This window comes from Babylonia areolata, chromosome 1 (genome assembly GCF_041734735.1).
Source record: "Babylonia areolata isolate BAREFJ2019XMU chromosome 1, ASM4173473v1, whole genome shotgun sequence".
In the NCBI taxonomy this organism is placed as follows: domain Eukaryota; kingdom Metazoa; phylum Mollusca; class Gastropoda; order Neogastropoda; family Buccinidae; genus Babylonia; species Babylonia areolata.
In genome coordinates, this window is record NC_134876.1 from 32145667 (window position 1) to 32153149 (window position 7483).

Sequence of the window (7483 nt, forward strand, 5' to 3'; positions counted from 1 at the left end):
ACACATGAATTTCTTTTTCCTGTTTTTCAGATTACTCAAACCATTTCCAATTCATTAAAGGAAACATAAATTTAATAGTTTCAACAAATTAATATTTCTTCCAAATCTTTCAAAGGCTGGACGAAAAAAAAGCATTGTTTACTTAATCTATTATCTTCTGAAATAAAACTCTCTCTCCCCCCCCCCTTTCTCTCTCTCTTTCCCGAATACACGCACGCGCATATCAGACGCAGACAAATTCATAATCATAAGAAAATGGACTGAGGGGTAGATGGAAAGCGGGAACGGCTTGGGGGAGGGGAGGGGCATACATAAAGATGGAAAGACGAGAGGACTGTGATGCAGAGGAATGGCTACAGCCAGACGGAAGATACAGACAGACAATGACATGAAAGTAGAGAAAGATGCAGATCCAGAGACTTCCCTTGCGTATGTACGTACACACGCCATCACCACCACATGCAACTACGCATCATCACAGACACACAGACACACAGACAGACACACACACACACACACACACACACACAGACACACACACACACACACACACACACACACACACACACACACAGAGGCACAGGCGAATGTTCGCGCGCATAATTATTTTGTTTTGCGTGTATTTGTGTGCAGTATGGTGTAGTGTGGTACTTCTTTATCAGTGTGTGTGTGTGTGTGTGTGTGTGTCTGTGTCTGTGTCTGTGTGTGTGTCTGTGTGTGTGTGTGTGTCTGTGTGTGTGTGTTTCTCTGTGTGTGTGTGTGTGTGTGTGTGTGTGTGTGTGTGTCTGTGTCTGTGTGTCTTAAGACGAAAAAGAGAGTACGAGAAAGGTGGCAGGGAAGCAGCGAATATGGAAGTGGAATGTGGCGACAGTTTGAGAGGCTGGAGATAACCGAGACAGAGAGAGACACAGTCCGTGAGACAGACAGACAGACAGACAGACAGAGGAGCTGTCACTTCAAGTGGAACAACAAATATTCAGAAATCAATTCAAACGAAGAGTCGAGTTTCTGCTGTAGCTGGCTAAAGTGTCGAAAAATAATTACATTAAATTTCCAGACGGTCAAGCTATACAAACCTCTTCCTGTTTCTGATACCAAAAATGATGACCATTCTGCAATACTGTAATGATTCATCCATTTATTTGTTTATGCTTTTTCCCCTCAAGGCCTAAGCGCGTTGGGTTATTCTGCTGGTCAGACATCTGCTTAGCAGATGTGGTGCAGCACATACGGATTTGTCCGAACGCAGTGACGCCTCATTGAGTAACTGAACTGAACTGAACTGTCACTGAAAAAAAAATCTTTCATACAGCCGAATAAAAAACATCACCTGCGAAGTTATTTGTTAACACGCTGAAACTGCGAAATGGTTTCAATTATTTGTTGAAGATGTTATCAAAATACAGAGCATAGAATGTGCAGGACAACAGTTTTCAAAAAACACATAATTCACACTGATATGCGCAAGCAAGCACACACACACACACACACACACACACACACACACACACACACACACACACACACACACACTGTGAAAGAAGGAATTTTGTTCGTATACTGCGAACTGATGGCTGATATGTAAAGCGGAGAAAAAAAACTAACCAGGAAACGTGTCAGAATCAAAAGCTATCGTGTTCTGATGTTAAAACTGTTATTGCTGTTACTGAAGTAATATATCGAGAGAGAGAGAGAGAGAGCGAGCGAGCGAGAGAGAGAGAGAGAGAGAGAGAGAGTTGAAAACATACTCTTCTGGTATAAGTATCAAAGAAAAGAATCCGAGAGAAGATCAACATCGTCATTTTCCATCAAGCGAACTGAAATACATTTTCGTTCGTCTCCAGACAGAATCAAATTGACGGGAAATCAGCGATATTCGACCCTGCTATCCATTAGTAAGACGATGAAGCAACGCTCTTTCGGCAGTTTCAACAGATCCAGATACTCCAAGTTTCAGATTCAGTAGGCGTCAAATTGTGCGGACTTAAACCTGATACCCAGCACGACAACTACTTCCAACAAAGCAGAGCTATATGGGGAAGATGCAGTCGTTGGAATGACAGCTCACACAGTATGGACATCCCCAGTTGTGATAACTACAGTGGTCAGGTTCCAGGTTCACTTTCAAGAAGGCGTCAAGTGTAGGATTTAATCCACAAAAGCAAAAGTGTGAGAGAAGGGGTGCAGAATGGAGGCTGATGCCTGACTTAAATACAGACTGTGGGGCACACTTTGTCAAGAAGCTAGCTATGGGAACCACAAAGAAAATATCAATATATTTTCAGACATCACCAACTTGAGTAGTGAGCGGGAAGACTCACAAACGTTGTGGAGTCATTTAAGAAGAGCTTTCATGGAAGCCATTGAAGACGATATCTCTCCGAAACTATGTGGAGAAAAAAAAAAGATGGATAACTGAGGATCAACATGTAAATCAAAGGTCCCTTGCGCCGAAGGAAACAGTTATGCAAGTTGGCAAAGAAAGACAACACTTGGCAGAATTACAGCCACTTCCCAACCGTGAATGCAAGAAAGCTGTCGGCCAGGCGTGCTGAATGAAACGAAATCAATAAAGAAATACAAGAGCGCTTCCAGAAGAACAACTGTAAGACCTTCTGGCAATTATGTGAAATCCCAAAGACAGGACAGCCTTGGAGTTTCCCCACAGTGTTGGGTAAATGCACATTACATAATGAGAGCAAGTCAGTAGCAAAAATTCCACTGCGTCAGTTCCTGTCCGTGTCCACAAGAGACTGCACGTCAGTCACCAGCCAAACATTGCCCTCTTTCATCCCAGGCATAGGTGGCAACCTAGTCAATAAAGCTGGAGTGGGGAAATAAATCCAGCTAAGGCCTGCAGGCCTGATTCTTCTTCTTCTGCGTTCACTCGTATGCACACGAGTGGGCTTTTACGTATATGACCGTTTTTACCCCGCCATGTAGGCAGCCATACTCCGTTTTCGGGGGTGTGCATGCTGGGTATGTTCTTGTTTCCATAACCCACCGAACGCTGACATGGATTACAGGATCTTTAACGTGCGTATTTGATCTTCTGCTTGCATATACACACGAAGGGGGTTCAGGCACTAGCAGGTCTGCACATATGTTGACCTGGGAGATCGTAAAAATCTCCACCCTTTACCCACCAGGCGCCGTCACCGTGATTCGAACCCAGGACCCTCAGATTGACAGTCCAACGCTTTAACCACTCGGCTATTGCGCCCGTCGTGCAGGCCTGATGACATCCCCATTATTGTCTTGAAAATAAGTGCAGATCAGCAGGTATCTATTGACCTTGTGCGTTAGAAAACCGGAAGTCAGTGAAAAGTTCAGCCCCTTCACCTTGGGACGTCCGGATAAGTGAAAGTTAAAGAACCGAAAGAGTATTTAAAAAAAAAAAAAAGAACGGACAACTGATACGTAGCGCGAAAGTTGAACTTGTTCGTCGTGCAAAGATTTTCAATTGTCGCGGAACCAGAAACAAGAAGGCGAAGTCAAGTAAGTTTCTGCTGTCACAGACATTTTTGCTGTCACAGCGACACTGATAAACCTCCCGCAGATTTTTAACAACTGAACTGAAGAAAAAAGTATCGCTCCTGTGTGTGACCCATTCAATCAGAATCTATAAACATTCTAGCATTTCATATTGTTGCTACATAGTATAGTATGAGTAAGTGAGTGTGTATGTGTGTGTGTGTGTATGTGTGTGTGTGTGTGTGTGCGCGCGCGCGCCTTCCAAAATGGCCATTGCTGTTCCAATGAATCTGATCTTTTTCTGCCTTTTCTATCACATGACTTTTTAATACATATAGTGGGAAAGAGAGTGTTGGAGTCGAGCATGGAAATCTGTGGGGAAATGAGTGGTGCAGTTTAGCATGGAAATTGTGTGGAGAAGAGTGGTGGAGCTGTGCATGGAATTTGATTAAAGATAATCATCATCAAGACTGATTCATGTGTGTTTCATCACAGTTGCATTGATGATTAACTGCAAGTAAAGAATGATTTCATCTTATGGTGTAGCATGCATGCATGTGTGCATACAGTACTCACTCATTCATCATTACAAGTGACATGCATTGATAAGTCTTCCCAAGACTCCCAGACATTCAGACACACCAGTCTGGTACAATCAGCTGGCCTGTTTACCCAAAATGGATATGTCTGTACTCTCACCAGGTTAGAATATGTATTTCTTTTATGGAAACCTGTAAGTTCATTGTATCTAACAACTGGCCAAAGGATTAACACATAATACCAGTTTTCTCTTTGATGCCATTTTTTTAGAAACTGGTAGTGCTGTAAATTCTTAGTGTAAATATTTGCATTTATTTACATTTGCATGCCCCACCTCCCATCTTTTATTTCCTGTATTATTTTTAATCATAAATATATATATATATATATATATATATATATATTTCATTTGCTTATTGCTTGCTTGTCAAATCTGTACAATCAAATTTGGACTGTTTACAAAATGCAGTGTAAACAGGTATGAGTCAAACACAAACACAGACTTGAAGAAAATCGCTTTGATTAGATATTTTATTTTATTTTTTTGTATCATTCATTCATACCTAAATGCTAAACAATGAACAATTGTCTAAACAATTTGAGTTATTTATGATGTGAGCACCATTTAGTTTTGGATGTTGTGCATGTGTGTGCCTGTGTGTGTGTGTGTGTGTGTGTGTGTGTGTGTGTGTGTGTGTGTGTGTGTGTGTAATATACATCTGTATTGAAGTTCAATATCTACATTCACAAAGTTTTGTTTTTTTCTCCATGATCAGAAAGGAAAAAAAACTCTGCAGTGAATCTTAACGGCTTTGAACCACACTGCACCCTCCCCCCCCCCCCCCCCCTCCCCCACCCCCCTCCCCCCACCCTCCCCCCCCGCACCCCCCAACTTTCTCCCTCAAAGAGAAGAAGAAAACTCACAGCAACAGTTTCTGAAGTCTTATTTAAATGCACCATGTGATCAATATCATTAACAAGCAGTGGGTATAAGCTTTGGCTGTTGAAATCAAATTATCTCTTTTATACAAGTGATGTATATATTGCATATAAATCAACATTATATCAGATAAATATAAACAGTATATAAACAGTTGCAATATTTGTTCGCATCAGTATGAAAAAAATACCAGGAGCATTCAAACTCCACAATTCCCAAGAAGAAAGCTTAAAAAAAACTTCATACACAGATAATAATCTGACTGTCTTACACATTTTATCAATACCAATGATCCACCTGAATCAATCCGTTCTCAACTAACAAACACACACACACCCACTACTGTAACCCCCTTCAGTCTAAATTTTTTGACAAAGCAGTCTTCAGGCCCTAATAAGTCATCTTTCACTGTGTCATCAGTATCAGATTGGTGTAAAGGGGGAAGCAAAGCTGTCAGATCATTACATATTTTCACTTCCAAATTTGTTAAATTTTGTAAAATTACACAATTTACTGTCAGCAGCACTGGTTTCCACTGCTGATGCAGAAGTAGCAGTGATGTCTTCTTGGACTTGCACATCTGACAGCTGTGACAAAAAAAGAAAATATAATTATAGCTTGAATGATATGACATTTGTTTTAGTTACACATTTTCAGTCAAACTCCATACAATACCCAAAATGTGTCAGATCTATTCACTGCATTATGCCTGTGCAGAGAATCTCAAGCCAGTGAGTTATTTAAATTTGCAACAATAACAATACTCTGTGTGTGTGTGTGTAAACATTCACATTGCCTGTGGAAGTAGCAAGGATCTCACTGTCTCGGTATCATTATTAGAGCACTTTCTGAAAATGTGCAAGCATTTCCACTTGAAAGAACTATGTGGTGACAAATGTTGTAGAGTGGAAATTCTGTGTCGTGTTTGTTTCTGGGGTACACTAGTCAGTTTTGTGCTATGTGCCAGAGATGCATATATCTGTGCTAAGAATGTGACCAACAAACAAATACACACACACACACACACACACACACACACACACACACACACACACACAAAAATTCAGTTGAATGATACAACATTGGTGACTGGAAGTTGAAAAAGACCAGTCAGCTGGTGTACTGTAATTCTCTGTTTTAAAGGTTAAATTGTGCTTTGGGATTCAAACATTAGACAGATAAGTGTGTGAGAAATGAAGACAGTTTAATTATCCCACTTTGAGAAATCAGACCCAAAACATTCTTAGGCTTGGCTGTTGAATTGAAACAAATATATTTTGAAACATAAAAAATGAATATTCAATTCAAAATATCACATACCATTGCTTGTTTTGAAGACCTTGTTAGTGAAAAGTGAAGGAATATCATCGCCACTGAGGGTGCGGTCCTTTTCAGTTCACGAAGTGATTCTGAGCTCGCCACGCTCTGTGCAATCAGTTTGCAGCTGGTATTCGTTGCGATGTCACCTTTTTTTCCTTTGAAGTTTGAACAGCGCACACAGTACTTCTTTCCTCCCGTTTTCCCCAGACCCATTCTAAAACATTTACACAAATGCAATCGACGAACTCGCAACTTTCGCTTTTAGAGACTCCCTACGAATTCTGTTTCCGGCTTAATCAAGGGCAAATTACTCCAATTTTTTTCTAACGAACAAGGCCTGGAAACAAGAACCTCACGAACTGTGAACTAATTTCTGTAACTGCAAGAAGGGCGACAAACACCGAGCTGCAAGCTACAGGCCAGTATCTCTCATGTCAGTAAGCTGTCTTTGAATACATTGTCTGTCGTCAAATGATAACACCGATGAAAAATTACCATATCAGAACAACGCGGAATTACAGATTCAGAACAGGTTACTCGTGTGAAACACAGCGGCTCCTAAACGGCATACTAAAATCCGATAATGAAAGTAAACAAATTGATATTGCAACACTTCAGTGAAGTGTTCGATACAGTAACATACAGCAATCTCCTCCAAAAACATGAAAACTACGTATCAACAGTTCCTAAACTCAGATGTTTGAAAACCTTTCCGTCACCAAAAGGGTTATGAGCATTGACCTTGAAAGAGTGGGCTGACCCAAAGTACCCGTCCACTCAGGTGTGCCTCAAGGCACTGTCCTATGGTCAATACTGTTTCTCTGCTGTACAAATGACCTTCCACGGTCAGTTAACTCACAAGTTTAACTGTTAACAGACGACTGTAAGTTCTACAGATAAATTCACAGCTATCATTACCATATTCTACCTCAGTAGGGTTTTAAAAACCTGGAAATTTGGGTACTGATTTCCATGAAAAATAAAGTTGCATCATTAGCATAAAAGGAAAGTAATCACATTATTGGTGGTGGTGGTGGTGTGTCCATCGAGATCGATGATGACCATTGTTGTCATCCAGCTGGGGGATGGGGGGAGGGTGGTGGTGGGGTGGGGGGGAGGATGCTCATGAATCTATCTGTGAATGCGCAGATGGCTGAATAGTCCAATCTGCGCACGAAATGTTCGCTGACAGTTGGGGCAGACAAAGAC